The sequence below is a fragment of the Rattus rattus genome, chromosome 7 (assembly GCF_011064425.1).
Source record: "Rattus rattus isolate New Zealand chromosome 7, Rrattus_CSIRO_v1, whole genome shotgun sequence".
Classification (NCBI taxonomy): Eukaryota; Metazoa; Chordata; class Mammalia; order Rodentia; family Muridae; genus Rattus; species Rattus rattus.
Window position 1 is genome coordinate 110,728,334 of NC_046160.1, and position 19,608 is coordinate 110,747,941.

Genomic DNA, 19,608 nt, shown 5'->3' on the forward strand with positions numbered 1-19,608 from the left:
AAGGCAGACTAGATTGCAAAGAGCTTTGTTCAGGCTTATCTCTTCCCTGAAGCACAAGGAAGGGGCAAAATAAAAGAAGTGAAACATTTGGGTGTAAAAAAGAATAGACATTTCTTTTTAAAGGAGAATTATTGTGTGTCTCTTCACATGCACTCAACAATCAGGTTCATTATTTTCCACCCGAAGAAACACATGTTGAGCTGTCTTGTACCCTATCATCACCTTTTCCAGTAAATCTGGGCATTAATTCATTTTGTAACACTCATTGATCGTAAACAATGTGCCAACCACATTTCTAGATTCCAGGGATAAAAAGTGAATTAGATATGATCTCTGATTCCTGGAACCAACCTCTCAGATTTGTGAAAGAATCGTGTAAAAAGCCAAAGTCGAATAGCAATACAGAATGGTAAGTGTGTGGGTGAATGAACTATAGCAAAAAAATAAAAATGGAATGCATAATGAGTCAATCCTCCAACGAGCTACTTCCCAGTGAAAAATGTTACTCTACACAGATATTTAATTCCCTGACTTGGTAAGGAAGCACTAGGGTCAGAAAATACAAATTATCCTACCTTGACTGATGTAAGAAACACAGTCTGTTTACTGTGAAGATGGATATATAGTTATATATTATTATTAGGCTAATTACTTTATTAAAATAAAATGCATATTTACTTAATTGAGGTTAAATCGAGGTTATTTTCTGTCTTAATTCATAATTACTTTTTATTTTTCTAGCTCTAATAAATGAAAGAATCTTTCAGCTTACCTGGATCCAATTGCCAGTCTCCTCTCCAGCTCTGAAGCAGAGCACCATTGGAAGCTATTCCCTGCCCCTTGATTTCTTGCCCTGTGGTTTCCACAGATCGTCCCCTTCTAACTTCCCTCCCCGGTATGTTACTTTTCCTGCTGACTCCAATTGCAGCACACACTCCTGATCACCCATGCCAAAAAAATTCAAGCAGGCTGTCTGCAGTCCTTCTCTCTCTGTTTCCTAGATCCAATCCCATAATCATCACATCCCCAGGTCTGTAGCAGTCCCCGGATAGGCACTGGCCCGGGCAGTATTGCCCATCTTCATGGTTCCAGCAGCTAGCCAGCTGCCAGGCTGACCCCATCTTCCCAGGCCAACTGCCCCCTGTGGCTAGATGTCACAAATCCCCATAACTCAGTAAATGAACACTCTAGAGGCTTGTAATTTATCAGCCAGATTTATAGTAGTAAATCTTCAACCCAAAATGCCCACACAAAAAATTCAAAGCTCAGTTGATAATTGATATTAATACAAGCTGCACATCTAGATTGGACAGATGCACCCCACATGATTTGTCTACCTAAAGAAATTTCCAATTACTCAAGATCCTAGGACCACGTGATTCTGACTCATCATCCTCTCCTATGGGTTTCATCTTGTCTCCCTGTCTTCGTCTCTGTCTCTCTCTGTCCCCTCTCTCAAACTCTGCCTTCTCTTCCACTACTCAATCACAGGCTCTAGCCTTGTCTGACTAATTAAGGTTTCACCTGACTGCACCTGACTACAGAGGCGCTCTTGAGGGAGCAGAACATAGAAACAGCAATCCACAACACCTGTGTATCACGCAGACTTTTCCTTTCTAACCTAATTCCTCCTCCTACTTGTTGCTTTGTCCCAGACCCCAACCCCAGCAGGCACCCCTATTAACCTATATATGGTGGCCCCCACCACAAGGCAACAAGTAGAATAAAGGCATACCCACATCCCTCCTACTGCTCCTGAAAGCCCTTCTTGGGTATATCCCAAACAAAAAGACATCCCAGCATACTACAAGCACACTTAGTCAATCGTGGTCATAATTGCTATATTCATAATAGTCAGAAACTAGAAACAACCTAGATGGTTCTTAACAGAAGAATGATGAAAGAAATTTGGTACATTTACACAATGGAATGTTAGTGAACTCTTTAAAAATGGCATCATGAAACTTTCAGGAAAATGGATGGAAATAGGAAAAAAAATCATCCTGAGTGAGGTAACCCAAACTCAGAAACATAAACATAACATATATTCAGTTATAAGTGGATATTCGTCAGGAAGTAATGATAAACAAACTACAATCCTTATATCCAGAAAGGGTAGAAAAAGAGCAGGGCTCTAAAGGGGGTTGTATGGATCCCCCTTGGAGAAGGAAGTAGAGTAAATGTAATGAGGAGACTGGAGGTGCTTGGTAATGGGATTGGGGGACCCGGTGAGGGGAGACGGGATAGAGGGAGAAAGTATAGGGAGAGATGCCTAGGATTGGGGGAGGTGCAGTGGAAACCTCCTGAGATGTATGATGGCGACCCTCCTGGGAATCCCTATAATGGGGGCTGTGAGGCCATCTCTTGTCTCTAGGATGAGGCATCCAGTAGCAGGATTGGGTTACATTCAATTGACTTCTTGTCCAACTGAGTCCCGTGGAAATCTCTAAACAACCCAGTCTTTTATGAAGGCAAAAGTTTGATCTCCATAAACTGACAGCTGGGTCCTATTGCTGAGGGCAACATCCACGCCATTCATGAAAGCGGAACTGCCGAGCTGGGGCTTATGTAGTGCCTTCAGCCTTGCATTCCAATCTGTTTGGTACTCTGCAGGTTAACAAAAGGGAAATGTGGAAACCAACAGAGCCATAAAACCTTTGGCCTATAATCTGTTCTGCCTGAAAATTATGCAGGACAATGCTGGCACAGAACATGTGGGAGTGGCCTAATAATGTCTCCTTTGACTTAGCGCCCATGAATGAATTCATAACCAACAAACAGTATCAGTAAAATGACTCCTAGTGATAGTCTGCTATACTCACAGATGTGCCTTATCCAGTCATCATCAGAAAGAAAGGCGTCCTCCAGCAGCAGATGGCAACAGGTGCAGAGACCCAGAGGCAGGTGTTACACAAAGGGAGGTCTCCGTTGAATCCCTCTCCTCAGACATCCCAAGGAAGAGGAGGTGGAAAGACTTTAAGAGCCATAGGAGATGGAGGTAACTAGGAGAACGCAGCCTCTGCATCAACTGCAAGGAGCGTTAAGAGCTCACCGAGTCTGAGCGCCTCCATGGTTCTACACGAGGTCCCCAGCATGTACACTATAGCTACCAGCTTAGTGTTTTTATGGAACTCTTAAAACTTTTGTGAGAACAAGTGGGTCTCTGATTCGTGTGCTTGCTCTTTTTCCTCCTGTTGAATTGTCAGGTTGAACATTAGTTTGCTTCGTCTTGTATTTCATTTGGTCACTTTGGTTATTATCTCTTAGAAACCTTTTCTTTTCCAATGAGAAACAGAAAGGGACTGGACCCAGAGAGCAGAGGAGGTGGGGAGGACCTGGGAGGAGTGAAGGGAGGGGAAACTATAATCAGGATATATTGTATGAGAAAAGGACTTATTTAAATAAAAGGAGAAATATTTTTAAAAGATAAAAGAAACAAAAAAGAGAGAAAATGAAAGTAACCCTCCTGCAATTAATAGCCAGAGTATCTTGAATATATTTCTTCCAATGACTTGATGAAAATACTGTAAAACCAATTTCAACTGGAAATCACAACCTCTATAATTTTTAAACTTCTCTAGACAATTATAGGAGGAAACCAGAGAAAAGGTTACTGAATGGTACTATCAATCAATACCAGAAAAAAATGTAATGTCAAAAATTAGTTGCAGATATTTTTGAAAGGCACAGATTAAATAATATTAAAGAGAAAATTTAATATTTGTTAATATTAACAGGGAAATTTTTATATTTCATGTTTCACAATGCTGGACATATAATCTTAGGCATATCTACAGAATTGTTATTGTTATTATTATTATTATTAATTATTATTATTTCAAATAAAGCATATAAAGGTCTGTAATGACTGCACATCTGTTGAGAAAATGTGTTGCTCTTTTACAAGAGCAGTTTGGTTCCTAGTGTCCCTGTCAGGTGGCTTGTAACCTCCTGTAAAGCCAACTCCTAGGGATCTGACTTCCTGTTCTGGCCTGTGTAAGCATCTTCATACACATGATCTCCACAGAGACATATATAAAACAAAATGAAATATTCATGCACACACAGGGATACAAACATGTACACACACACACACACACACACACAGAGAATATAAACTTTATTATGCTCATGTGACACATCAACTTAAAAACCTTTCAGATAGTCCATGTCAGTTGTCCCTGGATTAGAGTTCTGACATTAACTGTGGGAGAACCTGTTTACTATGTGGTTACAGAAGGAAACTTCATGGCTGGCCTGGATGCTTCTGCAACTATTTAAGTACTCACAACTCAAGGAAAGCATCAGGCTGCATTAAGCAAATGAAAACAAAGGAAAATAACTTTATAATGACACCCAAAAACTTCAGCGGGTTGAAGTTTTGATTAAGATTAAATAATGGGCGCTGTATTTAGATTAATTAGGAAGAAGATCACAGTAGGCAATAGGTAACTGCAGGAAGCCATCTGTTCCCTTTTGCAGTCGTATCTAAGAGCTAGGCACTAGCATATCAGGGAACATGGAGAATTAATTAGGCAGCAAATGAAATCTCCTCCCAGATGGCACCCATTTCCTTCTTGCAGAGGCAAACCAGCACATCCGTGTGACTTTGGATTCATTCTGTCTGCCCCCTTGAAGTTTTGAAGGACCATTTTAGTCTGACCATTTTAGCTGCCTATTTTTAAAAGCACAGAGGACATGGAGAGATGGTTTAGCATCTGTAATTCCAGATCCAGAGGAACCAACACCATCTTCTGCCTCCAATGTGTACCTACACATGTGATATACACTCACAGGCATATATACACAGAAACATATATATAATATACATATGAATAAAATATATACATATGAATAAAATATATGTGTATGAATAAAATATATATGTATGAATAAAATAAGTAAATCATTTCAATAGAAACAGGAAAATTATGTGAAGATGAGCTTCAAAAGAAAATACTTGCTTTCAAATAACACTATGAGAGTTAAAGATCAACTCACTCTTCCATATTCTTGGGAATTTTTTTGTTTATTGGGGGTTTTGTTAGGTTTTTTGTTTGCTTGTTTGTTTGTTTCTTGGACGTCTTTATGTCTGGGCTGTTACAGGATCATACTGGTCACTCTGAAAATGGGCTTATTTCCTTTAGCTAATTCTTCACAGAAATACCCTTTAAGACCCACCTAGAAATTTGTCTCTTAGTTGATTCCAGTACTGTTAAAATTAACAATTAGTATTAACCATCACAGCAACATACACTTTGATATACCCAGGCAATGTCTCCCATGTCTGGACAAAGTAAGGAGCCATTTGAGATGTGACCATACTTCATACTGCAGAGGAAATAGTGTTTCAGAAAACTAAATGATAAATTATAAATGATTTAGCCTAAACCAAATACTGTAAAGAAACATGACACTATTAGGAGCAAGGTATAGACACGGGAGGAACAACTGTCCTTCTAATAGGTAAGGACCAGTGTACCTCAATAGCTCCCCCAATTCAGCATCTGTAGATGCTATCTACTAAGCTTTCCAGATCTGACTTCTACTGAGAAGCTGTACCTTTCCACTCATCCCTTTTCATCTCCTGCCTGGCTACTTGTTCCCTCTGACTCCAATATACTGTTCTGAAGTTGAATCCCCTTCTGTGTGCAGGTCCAAATGCCATTAGTATGAATGCAGGAATCTGGAGTAAGGACTCTGTGCCCTAGGAATAAATTGTAAATACTTTTGTTCTTTTTATGAACAAAACTGGATTGATAATTTCTCTAAATTATGGGCACCACAGTCTTCTAGTGTACTTCTTAACAACTCAAGGGATATTCTTTATTTCTATTGATCTTGCTTTTTCAACAGTACCTTTAAAACATGTATATATTAGGAGATTTATCACACTCTTAGATTTCTAAAGACAAAAACTTAAGGATGTCCCCCAAAGACTCTTATTTCCCAGTTATTCAGCCAAACACTGTTCTAAGTACTAGAGTAAAAGGACTTTGTGGATATAATGAAGGTCATTAATCACAAACTTTAAAAATAGAAAGATTGTCTTCTGTTATCTGGTGAATCTGCCATCAGAAGTGGGAGTCTTGGAAAGACTTAGTCTGTTGAGGATGGAATTCAAAAGTGGACAACAAAGAATCAGATTTATTGCAATAAGAGATAGGAAAATCACAGTCCAGAGAAGATTTATTGCAGTGACAGAAACCAAGCTTTTTCTACAAAGACACAGGATCAAGTTAAGTAGAGATATCAGTAAGGAGTTGAAGATTCTGGGTTTGTTATTTCTGTAGTAGCTTAATGGGTACTTCTGAGTTGGGTTGTACATTTGTTGTGTTAAAGTGACTGTTTCTATCTCTCATAGCATGGCGGATCAGATCATTCGTATACAGTATTCTTTTCTGCGATTCTCTTGAAAAGTCCACAAGAAGGGTCAAAAGAGCAATGTAAATGACATTATATTGAAGTGGATATCTTCTGAGAATGCAAATGATTGATACGCATCATAGATAAGGAGATCCCCACCAAATACCCACTATCTCATCAGGAAGAACCTATCAGAATCTTGAAAGATGTTTAACTGCAAAGGGAGCAATTATAACTGACATAAGAGCCAAATGCTGTTTCCTTGGTTACCCCACAGCTAACTCCTTGCCCAACCAACCTCAGGTTCAATATGTTCTCACCAATTCTGAAAAGCAGAAGATAAAGTATTAATACTTGACTAGGAGAAATGGTTGGAGAGAAAGCAAGGGTCGTGCCACAGCAGAAAAAAACATTAGTGTGATGCCAAATACAAGGAAGACTCAGTGTCCCATTGCTTGGCTTAGGGAGTCTATGTGCTCAGAATCCAGAGAGACCCCAAGAATTGTCCCTCCACAGACAAAGAGCAAAGAAAAGGAGACCCACATCCTATTCTCAAAGAATTATATTCTGCTGTTAGCTTGAGTCTACTGAGTAGATTCTCCCCCAAAATACCCTTCCTCAGTTAGACCTAGCAGCAAACAACTTGGTTTTACTCCCTTGCAACTCAGAACTCAGGGAAAATCTTCACATCTGACCCTCAGTTCTTGTTCTGAGCTACTAAATTTATGATACTATGTCATAGTGATAGGCCTTGGCCTTTGACCACAAGAATGTCATGTCCTGATAGATAATTTTCAACCTGAATCTCAGAATGAACAGGACATATAGAAGGAGGTGATACTTAACTCACAGACCCTCAATGTGCATGTAAGAATGAAATATTTATCACGGGATGATAGTAGGCATTCAACAGTGTTTATTATTATAGAAGAATCCAAGAAAGCTTCATTTTTCTGTGCCCATTGCAATTATTAATACACACACATATACATGCATTCACACTTATGCACATACACATGCACACACACGCACATGCACAAACACACACACACACACATCACACTAAAACAATCACTCAAAAACATGTTTAAAATGTTTCTATCAAACTTCCTCATTTCTTCATTACACCAAGTATGGAAATCATCCTTTCATTTAATAAGATTCCCAACCTTTCTGTGATAGAATCTAACGATGGTTTTGTTGGTAGAAGCTCAGGCATGAAGCACTGTATGGCTGCATGTACATGACCTGTCCATCACCCCCTGTCCCATTTGTCCTGGGTTCTCCTCAGTAGTTCACTTCAATTCTAATCAGTGCTGGGTTTCTTAGGTAAAAATGTACCACGTCTCAAAACTTTGGCTTTCTTGGGTCAGGTTCTCCACTATTGCTTTCAAGAAGTATGGCTTGTCTTTCTCTAACAGAGTTGGGTAACATGGTCTTAATGTGCTGGTTTGACTCTTTTTGCCTAAGTTTGTAGCTAAAGACATGGATGACGGGGGCACATTAGAAGAGTTATAGCACTCATCGCCCTTTTAAAATATTGTAAAAGTTTCCAGTCAGCTCATCAACACAAGTCATATATTTTCTCCTTCTCCTCCGCCCCTTCCACTTCCTCTTATGAGGTTATAATTATTATGGATGGGATATAATGGTTTATAAACAATACTCAAATTCCTTGAACCCAGAAACTAATTTTTCTAAGATAAGCATCGAAAGCAAAATGATCTTTAATGACTCCATTAAAGAAGGAAATCTATCTTTTATAATTTCTTAACACTACTTACTTCCCAACATCATTAACTCTCCCACAAATGAAACATAAACTAAATTATGTTTCAAATATTATTCTGCAGTACCATTGCTAAAATGTAATACATTAGAAACAACAAAATGAAAATTCAAGGGAAATGCTTTGCAGTGTTTCAGATATTTATATGAATAATTTCATTAATGCCACCAACCAGTTGATTATCAGAGGTATACTCCTCCTTTGATTTAAACATTGGCCAGATTTTTCTGGCTTTATTTCTAACATCAATTAATCCATGTAACTTGAACAGAAAGAATAAATCTATTAATTCTAATTAATTTCTACAAACGGAAACATATGTAAATCTACTTAATTTCTGCAACAACTTCACAAAATGTTGGCACAACACCTAAGGAGTATATATGCTATAAAGAATTTTTAGTTAATTAAAATTTAATAAGATGAAAAGAAGGATTTTAGGCAATATGAAGATTTCCTCATTATTATATAATTTTTAATTGCTTTATGTAGAAGAACATCATGAAACTGATGTTTATAACATCAGAAATCAAGTAATTGAGTTCTATTAAAAGTATGGTGCTGAGAGGAACAGGGTCTTCGGTCCATCTGGTCACCAGTTCCTGGGTCTAGTCAGCAACCCACTATGCCTTCCTTGTTGCACTGCAGACCCCGGCTAGGTATAAAGGAACATCCTCAAACATATGGAGCCAGAGCCAGAGGAAGAGATTATCGCTGAAGACAACCATGATGATCCTGTTGACTATGAGACCACTCAGATAGAGGGCCTGCCACTGAGCTGTTACAAGGTGTTTGACCTTTCTTATGGACTCCCTTGCTACTGGAATGTGGAGAAAGATCTCTTGTCCTGGCTTTCTTCACATGATCATACCTTTGTTGTTACCAAATCTGCCAAGAAATTCACGAAAAATAATGCAGATGCTAAGGACAAGTTGGATCGGAATCATGAGAAGCTGAACAGAAATCAAGAGAAGTCAGATCTTCTGTCACGAGAAGCCAGACAGGAGCCAAGACAAGGCAGATCAAAACCAGGACAAGTCTGACCAAAAAAGAGAGCATAACTTTGATGAAGTGGAGAGGGAGGGAGGGACGCAAGGACAGAGGGAGGACAGAATTGGGGGGGGAGAGAGAGAGAGAGAGAGAGAGAGAGAGAGAGAGAGAAGGGAGGGAAGGAGGGAAGGAGGGAAGAAGGGAAGGAGGGAAGGAGGGAGAGAGGAGGGAGGGAGGGAGCAGACAGAGAGGAGATCGGGACCCAGTTTCAACTAGGCAGGCTGAGAAGAGGACAAAGACCAGCACTATCATTGCAGAGAGGAACTGGCACCTTACCCCAAGAGCAAGAAAGTAGAGAGCAAGAAAGATGAAGAATTAGACCCCATGGACCCCAGCTCATATTCAGATGTACCCCAGGGAACACAGGGTTACCAGGAGTTCACAAGAGGAATTAGGCCAAGACAGGGGCTGACAAGACAGCAGCTGAGCCCCTTTTCCAGCAACATCCATGCCCTTCCCCAGGGTCTATGCTCCCAGCCAGTACAAAAGCCCCAAGAACCAAAGAACTGGACTGAACCTTTGTTCCCTGTAATTTTTGCAGTTTGCATTTCTGTGTTTCTTCCTTGTGGCTCTGAGGATTGGACCCATGGCTTCACACACGCCAATAAACTATTCCACCAGTGAGCTATATTTTCAGCCCCCTTGTTGTTCTTAAGAAAAGCCTTTGTTTTGGATCATAGGAATATATCTAACGCTGGAGCTACTAGCAACTCACAGAGTCCTCTTTGTCCTGTCCATGGGCGAGCATCCATATGACATGTTTACATCATAGACATCTTTAAACACACGATAAACAACAGCAGCTACTGTTGGAAATAATTTAAACTTAGGTGGTTTTAAAGGCATAATCTTTTACAATTTGTCTGAGCTGGAAACCTAACATTCCAAGATTTCCAAAACATGAACCAGTGAAATAATCCAGTTGTGCCAGTCAGTCAACTGACCAAGGGACCACTGCTCAGTAAGATATCACCACTCCTAGAAAGGCATGCTCATTTTAATATATGTTAAAGAGATGTGGAATAATTACCTCTTAAATGATATAATGTTACATTCTTATGAGATCTCTCTCTCTCTCTCTCTCTCTCTCTCTCTCTCTCTCTCTCTCTCTCTCTCTCTCTCACTCCCTCCCTCCCACCCTCTCATCTGTCTACCTGTCTGTTTGTTTTGTAACTAGGATATGACTTGTTCCCACAATACTCATAGTGGAAACTTGGTAGCCATTGTGAGGAAATAAGGCAGCCTAGAAGGAGGTCATTAGGTCATTTGGAACTTTGTTTTTTAAGGAAATTGTGGCTGTTCTGGGACCCTGAGTTCTTGTGGGAGTGAGCAATTATAAAAACAATTCCAAACTCTGCATTGCTTTTTGGCTTTGTGCCTTGCCCTAGGTTCTTCCTACATACATCCCCACCATGAGGCTATGTACTATGAACCCCACTGTAGTATCAGAACCAATACAACATACATCTGCTGATGTGACCTTTTAAGCCTCTAACATTATGGACTGAACAAGTCTTTCCCTTAAAATGTTGCCAGGCATCCGATATTTTCCAATAATGACAAGAGCCTCAAATGTGTGCAATCAAGAAATAAAATAGCAAAATTATGTCCTGCGTTTTTAAGAATACACACACAGGAGTCTGAGGAGAGGCTCGGGAATTAGAAGCCCTAAGTGTTCTTTCAGAGAACCTAGAACCCACATGGCAGCTCACAACTCTCTGTGACCCATCCCAGTTTCTGAGGCTCTAACCTCCCCTTCTGACCTGCATGGGCACTCCATGCACATGGTACACAAAAAAGTACATGCAGGAAATCATTCTTACGCCAAAAAAGCAAAAGAAAACACAGACACTACTCATGTGGTTTAAGACATTAGGTTTCCTTCACAGTGTCACACCTGAAGAAAAACCAAAAACAAACAAACCATCAAAAAGACCAAAACCTTGAAGATGTGCTTTATATCACCAGACTAAGCAATGATAAAATTACTCTGCTTCTCGATTTCTGCCCTTCTGCTTAAGACACTATTTACAGATCCATTTGTTAAGGGGTGTTTTTCGTAATGCTATTTGAAATGGCCACTCAGCAAAGCAGACATCAAGTGTCCATGCTTAGAAACAGGCACATATATTAAGATTTATTCTCAGAGTCTACAAGAATACTGCCAAAATGGTTTTATTAAAAATAAGTAATGAAGCTGTTAGGTTGATACTATCTTTACTTTCTCCATGATAGTAGGGCCTATAGATTTTTTTTATTCAGAATTACATTAAGCATTGATCTCAGTACCTATCAAGAACTCAATAAATATATGTTGCATGAATAATGTCTAAATCAATAAAAAGTACATTAGCAGGTGTTGATCGGTTTCTATATCACGGCGTTAACTATATCGAGATCATGTGAGTTTTCTCCCTTCACCTCTTTCACTGGGCCATAAGGTGATTCTTGTGGGCCAAAACCTCATCCTATTTATCTCTGTAAACTCAATTCTTTGTCAGTGGGAACTATACAATAACTGCTTGTCAAATCCAAAATAATTTTCAAGACAGTGGCCTACAAATAATGCAAGCACGCTGAGTGTGATGGTCCATGCCTGGAACCCAGACTCCAAATACTTTTGTTGTTTGTTTTGTTTATTTTGCATCACTTGTTAGCATAGAACCCTCCAGGTTGACTAGGTTGACCGGAAATTTTCTTCTCTGGCCTTCTCCAGTGCTGAGATGATAAATAATTCCACCGTGCCCGGCTTTATTTATTTTTGTTCTGGGAATTAAACTCGGGTTATCATGTTTGCAGGGCGAGCATTTTACCTACTGAGTCATCTTTCCAGTCTCTGTCTTATTTTTATGAGACTCACATTGCATAAGCATGTATTTTAGTGCATTACTCTATTAATATTTCAATATGTAGAATATTGGTCAATGTATCTGTTGGTATATTCTATGGTTCTTTTGCCAAACAAGAGGTTGAGATGAAAATTTTACTCGCCATACAGTGATCATTCAGATTCTAAGGGGATGAAAAACTTTATTATATCATGTCATTGTCATTGTATAGCATTAAAAGGGGGTGTTTTGATTATCCACATCCACAGAAATTTATAGTCTTTTTGAGAAGAGGGGTTGCTATTGAATTCATTTGTGAAAATCCATACACCACATGTATTTTGAATACAAGAATTAATGAAATAGCTAGCATTAAATAGATGAAAAATTCTCTTGGAGGGTTGAATTGATCTCTAGTTAAGCACTGAGAAAACCCAGTGCTTTTTTTTTCTGTATTGCAAATAACATCTTGAGTAAAGACCAAAACCAATGGTGTGCATTTGTAAATTTTTATAAACTTTTAGATTCCTTATGTTAGTATCAAATAAAAGTCTTTTTCCACACATTCTTTGAAATATCAACCCTACTTAGGGAATTTTCAATTTATAATAATAAAGTCTTAGACTCAACTATAGATATTTTGGGACATCATAATTCTTAGTACCTAAAAGTCCCTGAATTCACTCCGATTACAACATGACTAGAGATAAGCTAAGGTGACCACATAGTGTAATATAGTCTTATTGTGTATTATAAATGAAAATATTTTAGCATAATGTGTTGGTTTAAATGAGAATTGCCCCTTATAGGCTTATATATTGGAATGCTTCGTTGCCAGTTAGTGGAACTGTTTGGAAAGGATTTGAAGGTGGGGTCTTGTTGAGGGATGTGTATCACTGGGGTAGGCTTTGAGGTATCAAAAGTCTACCAGTGACAGCCTCTCTCTCTCTCTCTCTCTCTCTCTCTCTCTCTTTCTCTCTCTCTCTCTCTCTCTCTCTCTCTCTGCTGCCTACTAATCAGAAAGTAGGTAAAGCTCTAAGCTGTTCCAGTGACATGCCTGCCTGCTTTCTGCCATGATGACCGCAATCTAACCTTCTAAAATTATAAACAAATCCCAATTACATTCTGTCTTTCATAGATATTCATAATAGTCATGATTTCTCTTCACAGAAACAGAACAGTAACTGAGATAATATGTTTCTGAAACATTGGTAAAGGCTATTTCATCAATGTATCCTTAGCAAATATATAGTAATAAAACTATTTATAACAACATGCTAAACTATTAAATAGTAATTGTCTCTGATTTATTACTTTTATTTTCAAGTATTTTTAAATTATGTTTTGTTGTACAATGAAATATTGTTTTAGTGATAAAATGTGGCCCGTTTGAAAGATTTAATATACCTTGAAAATGCATCCAAGATAACTGAAAAAATAATAGTTGTCCAAATAGAAACCATAACATTTCATCTTCAATCCTATATACATATTTTAAACCAGGTAGACCTTAACATAAGTAAGTCCAGATAATATTTACTTTGTTAACATCCAACTGGAACAAACTATTAAAAGTGTAATGCATCCTAACCCAGTTGAAAATGTAAGAATTAAGTTAAAAGAATAAGTTTTTGTTAGATAGGTATTTTATAATATTTTGCTTCTGGTTTTTGTGTTTCCTTGTTTGGGAGGCGGATGATTTTCAGATACAGGTCTCATAGTAACGTACACTGTCCTGGAACTCATCTCAAACTTATGGCAACTCTTCTGCCTCAACTTCCCAGGTGCTGAATATACAGGGATGAGCCATCACATGCAGATTTATGCTTCCTCACTGCTTGACGTAACCTTCTCAAGATACCAGAACTGAACCTTGTCTCTTTTGGAGTGTCGGGGATTACACAGGATCTTCTGCATGCTAGGCAAGCACTCTACCATGAAGCCGTCTCTCCAACCTCTCTGTTACATTTTACTTTTTTTTAATTCAAGTTCTTGCTGAGTTGCTCAGACTGGCCTTGACTTATGATTGTTCTACTTTAGTATATCAAAAGCCACAACTGAGGTTTTTCTTGGTAGATTTACTTTCTGAAACATTGTCAAAGCAAGTATCCTGAAGAGGTTTTGTTAACTTAAAAGTCATGTCAAGGTTCTGGTATATATAATCATATCACCCAACATAGTCATTTAGTCATTTAGTCACTCAGTGATTTTCTATCTTCCTAATGCTATGACCCTTTAATACAGACCCTCATGTTGGGGTGACCCCCAACCATGAAATAATTTTCATTGCTATTTCATAACTGTAATTTGCTACTGTTATGATTCACAATATAAATATAGGTATTTCTCATGGTATTAGGCAACCCCTGTGAAAGAGTCATTCCACTTCCCAAAGGGGTCAGGACCCATAGGTCGAAAACCACTGACTTAGTGCATAGCAAGAGATGATGAATGACTGCTTCTGTACATTAAAGAATTTAATTTCCTTAAAACTATTTCTATATAAATAAGTACCATGTTAGCTCTATCTAATAGAAAATATGGATTGGTGAACCTCCTAGTTTTTTCATATTCGAAATGCAGCCACTAGAAAAAAATCATAAGGATTAATTTATTCAATAGTTTTCTATTAAAATTTATCTATATACATATGCATAAATAGTGACATATATGTTGTGTGTCTATGTACTTATTATAATAAAGAATTATCTTCTCATTTGATTTGTTCTCACTTAATAATGTCTTCCTTTTCCTATATCAGTAATTGATGTCTCGTCATTAAGGAATTTTTAATGATACATCTCTTTGTTGCTAATTAGCCTTTTATTTTTATTTATCTATTTTGAGTGGATGGTCCACTATTTGTTCTGTTTTCATGAGTGGCCAAGATCAAGGGAAAGGCACCCAGCTGATGCAAGGAGGGTCATTTCTACATTTCATTTACACAAAGAACCAAACAGATGAGCACAGAGTCACTATTGGGGTTAGAAGCTGTCAGCATAGGATGGGGAGGGATGCAGGGTTTAGGTGTTGTTAAAAAATGCAGGTTCCCCCAAAATTGGGGTGCCTGGAACAGGTCTTGTTCTTCTTCAACCCAGGACAAATCAGTAGATCAAAGGCAGTTTGGGCAAACAGAACCATCAGGAATTGAATAGAAGAGGACTATCCAGAGGGTAGGAGGGATATTTGGCAACTGAGGTGAAGGAACTGCCCTCTTCCTGATGCAATCCCTTTAGTTCTTCTGGTCTCAAAAGAAAGTTGCAGCCGGAAACACCCTAGAGCAGGTCTGGAGCTGCTAGATATTCCAGGTAGGAGGCTGGAAGCAGCTCTTTTGAGAGCACTGACCCCAAGGTTTTCTGACAGTGTGTACTGGTCCTTGATCTCCTCACAGCAGTTTGCTTGTATTCATGCTTTCTTCCTGTCATTTTCTTCCTCATGCCATCCTTAGAGGTGACATAGACCATTTTGCTCTTAAAATGTGCATTCTTAGGGGCCTGAAAGATGAAGAGCACGTCTTCTTGTTCTTGGTCTTGTAGGTTACATCATAGAGAGCATAATGGCAGTCGTTATCTGTCAGAATCTTGACAGAAGTGGTGTAGGGCTCATCCAGTCTGCCTAATTTCCTACCAGGATTGCCTTGCCCTTCTCCAGAATGATCTTCTTATCCTCACTCAGGCAGATGGCTTGATGGCACTGCCTTATTGTGTTTCTTCACTTCTGGTGTTGAGGAATTGAGAACTTTCATGCCCTGGAACAACTTGATGACACCATCACAGACACCAGAGTCCTTGTTTCCAGAAGCGAAAGGGAAAAAAGGAAAGCTACAGAAGAACTGAACTATCAGCGCTGCTGCCCGAATCCAACTGAACCAATACATCATATTTGTAAACCCATACAGGAGTTTATAACATCCTGTAACTCCAGTTCCAAGGGCTCCAGTGCCCTTTCCCAGGCTCCGTAGACACCAGGTAAACACATAGTACAAGCAAGACACTCACACACATAATATATAATAAATAAATCTTTAAAAGCACTTTATAATATTCTATTTGAAAGACAATAAGTCAGTTGACAATAAACTGGGCTCATAAGTGGTAGTCACATGTCTTCTGTTGTGCAGATACTAGATCTTCATTACTGCACGCATACCTACTTTTTCTAGCTCTGTAGTCTAGACTGGCTTCCAACAATTGATTCTTCCAGTCTACTTTCTTAGTACAGATATAGCAAGGATGTGCCACCATTTTTAATAGTTGTTAAAAATTAGTTATTATTTTCTTAGTTATTAATTATTTTAAATAGTGTTATCTATGTTTACAATAACTGCATTATGACTCAAATATAATTTATCATTAAGGTTTGTATCTATATTTTAATGGATTATTTGAAATGTATTTCTTCCACTCAGTATTTTACCTTTGTATTAAGCCTATAAAAATCTTCTTTACTTAAATGTTTATATAGTCATCTACAACTTGTGGAAATTCTATCAAAAGAATTAATTATTTTCATTACAAATCTACTTTTCTGAACTTGCATGCCATTAAATAGAATTTGCTTCAAGACCCTGGAACATATCTCATTGAAATAAATGGAAAGTTTCATGCTATGAATGATGTCACCGAAAAATAAATCACTTTCTCTATTATGCATTTAGATGGGGAAGTGTATATTCATGTCCAAATGCTGGATGAAGTAATTGCATGCTACATATGGACAGTTTCCATGTGTTCTACCTGACTGTCACAAAAATGGACTGATGAGAACCTTGGCATCTGAAACCTACTCAGGTCACTGGAAGACTGAGACCTATAATTAGGAACATGCTTAGGGGTAAAGTTAATTTTAGACTATTTACCATGGCCAATTAACAACCTGTTTCTAAGTGAGACATATATGCAATAGAAGAAAACCTTGAGGAGGAGGAAGAGCAGGAGAAGGGGGAAGAGGAAGAAGACGAGAAGTGGATGATAATAAAAAAGTAAAAGTTAAACACTTACAGGTCAATACCATGCCAGACACTCTCCTGAGTGTTTTAGTCTGTACTAAGTCACAGAATGCCCATACAGACCAATCTGATGAGTATAATTGTCATCCCTGAGACATAAATAAATGTCAGAGATGATTAGTTGATCACTCTAAACATACATCCAATCCAAGACAGAGGTGACATTTGACCCCAGGAATTCTGTCAGCATGCCTTGAACTCAGCTATCTTGTTTGTTTGTCCTGATTTCTCTGATAATGTCTCTGGCAGAAATTTTTGGAAATTGGCTGACAATGTTCCAATCAGCTCTTTATTTCCTTACACATTCATTAAGGATGTTATAGGGCATCTAAATTTTATGAATGGGTAAGGAAGTCTTGTATATGTTGGGTGCTGAATGTCTTTTGACAGTTTGTTAGTTATTAGAACTACAAAACTGAGCAAAAGAAAAAAGTCTCCATTCCTGTAGAGTTGCAGTTGAGGGAAACAGATGCTTAAGGAAATATTTCACATGGTATTTCATAGCTCATTTGAATTAAGTTCTGTGAAGCAATGTCTTGACACTGTCACAAGAAGACCTCACCTTCAGAGATCATAAGATCTAAGCCTCAGAACTGATCTAGAAACCAGGAAATGATAAAGAGAAAGCTGGTGTGAGTCCCATCCACGAAAAAGGAAATGAGTACAAAGGTCCTGAGGCAGAGGGAGACTCACATACTGGAAAGTCCTGGAAAGGACCCTCAGTTGGCTCATATTAAACAAAACCTTGGTGGGAGGAATATGAGAAGAATCGCATTGGTTACTCTCTCTCTCTCTCTCTCTCTCTCTCTCTCTCTCTCTCTCTCTCTCACACACACACACACACACACACACATACATTCTCTCTCTCACTTCTCTCTCTCACTTTTGTGTGTGTGTGTGTGTGTGTGTGTGTGTGTGAGAGAGAGAGAGAGAGAGAGAGAGAGAGAGAGAGAGAGAGAGAGAGAGAGAGAGGTGGGGGGAGACAGGAGAGGGGAGAGGGGAGAGGGGAGAGAGACCCGCAATACTTAGAGCTATGTACCACTCACACCTTAACAGTGCTCTTGCCAGTTGCCAGGTAGGACTGCTATCCACACCTGCTCTTTCCCCACGTGTATTGATGTCCCTCCTCCAAATCTCACTTCCCCCCTTTCCTCCTTAGGTTCTACATGTTATGCCAAAAAGATTCTAGGACTCTTTCTACCCTTACTCTTCTTCCTGATAACACCCAAATCTGCAAGCCAGTTTGTGTCCTACACTGAATATAATCTCTCCAGTGAATAGAGTCATCTGATTCTCTATTTAATATCTGCACCTTAATACTTCCAAACCTGAATTCTATTGCTCTTTCCTAGACTTTCTGTTTCAGTTTTAACTGGATGGAATCTCCACTTTCTCAGTCAGGCATACATATAATAAAAGAAATTCTTGAAATAGAGATGATGGGGATGTTTCTCAAACCGGAAATCAAAAAATTACCTCACTTCCTCCTCTTTCCCATGTCTAGTCACTGAATAGGATTGCATCTGCCTTAATATTACCTCCTAAATGTCTGTACCTATGTCCATAACCCTTACTCCACATGGTCTTTAGTTTGACCCTTCCTAGTGTACTCATCAGCAATGGATCTCATAGTCTGTCTCTCCCAACCCAGCCAAAAAGATCATTCACATCTGTGATACACCCACACTCCTCCTCTGTTTAAAATGCCACCCATGACCCCAGCTGCCTGCTACTTTATGTAAAGCACTGGTCCTTCAGATGTTAAGTTCAGCTTCAGGTTTTCCACCTACATTTCAGGTCACTTTTCTCCCCTAAAGACTCTTCTCAATAAGAAACAGGTGCTTTTAGAGCAATGATGAGCTTTTCATCAGGACTTTCAACGGTGTTCCCTTGTTTCTCTCAGTGGTCAATGACTGAGTCTTCTACCATTACAATGCATGCACTATGAACCAGTACTGAAAACAGAACAACATTCTTTACTGTTGCCACACATCTGTGCCCTCACATAATGTCTTAAGGTTGCTTTGGGTCTCCAGCTATGGCAGTCAAATAAAACCCATTGTGAGCTGCCTTGTAGGTCCTGAGAATCGAACCCTCGTCCTCTCCTAAGAGCAACCTTATCCAAATGTTGGTATCTCAATAAAGAACAAAAAGTGTTCTGAAAATAAAACTTTTCAAAAAATAAAGTAGATATAATCCTTGTGACCTATTGCTATGCTGAGTTCTGGAATATTTTATCAAGTGTATAACCAAGCAGTAAAACAGAAATACTTACCCAGAAAAACTTGTATAAAATTCTGTTACTAGGAAGAAAACAAACTCACCAAGTGATATTTTAAAATTGAAAATCAAGCCAGGTGTGGCACATTCCTTTAATCCCAGAAGAATGGAAGCAGAGGCAAGTAGATTTCCATGAACTCTAAAGTTCAAATCCAACCTAGTTTATATAGTGAGTTTCAGGACAGCCAGGGCTACAAAGAAATGCCCTGCCCCCTCAAAAACAAATTAATAACAGTGAAAATAAGGCATATAACCAAGAAAAGACTTGTACCATAATATATAAAGAA

General features: G+C 38.7%; 2 pseudogenes; one reads left to right on the top strand and one right to left on the bottom strand.

The window, feature by feature from the left end:
• Positions 1-326: 326 nt before the first annotated feature.
• On the top strand, positions 327-9,720 carry LOC116906182 (annotated as a pseudogene).
• A 5,475-nt stretch (positions 9,721-15,195) lies between these two features.
• Positions 15,196-15,913, bottom strand: LOC116906183 (annotated as a pseudogene).
• Positions 15,914-19,608: the final 3,695 nt, after the last annotated feature.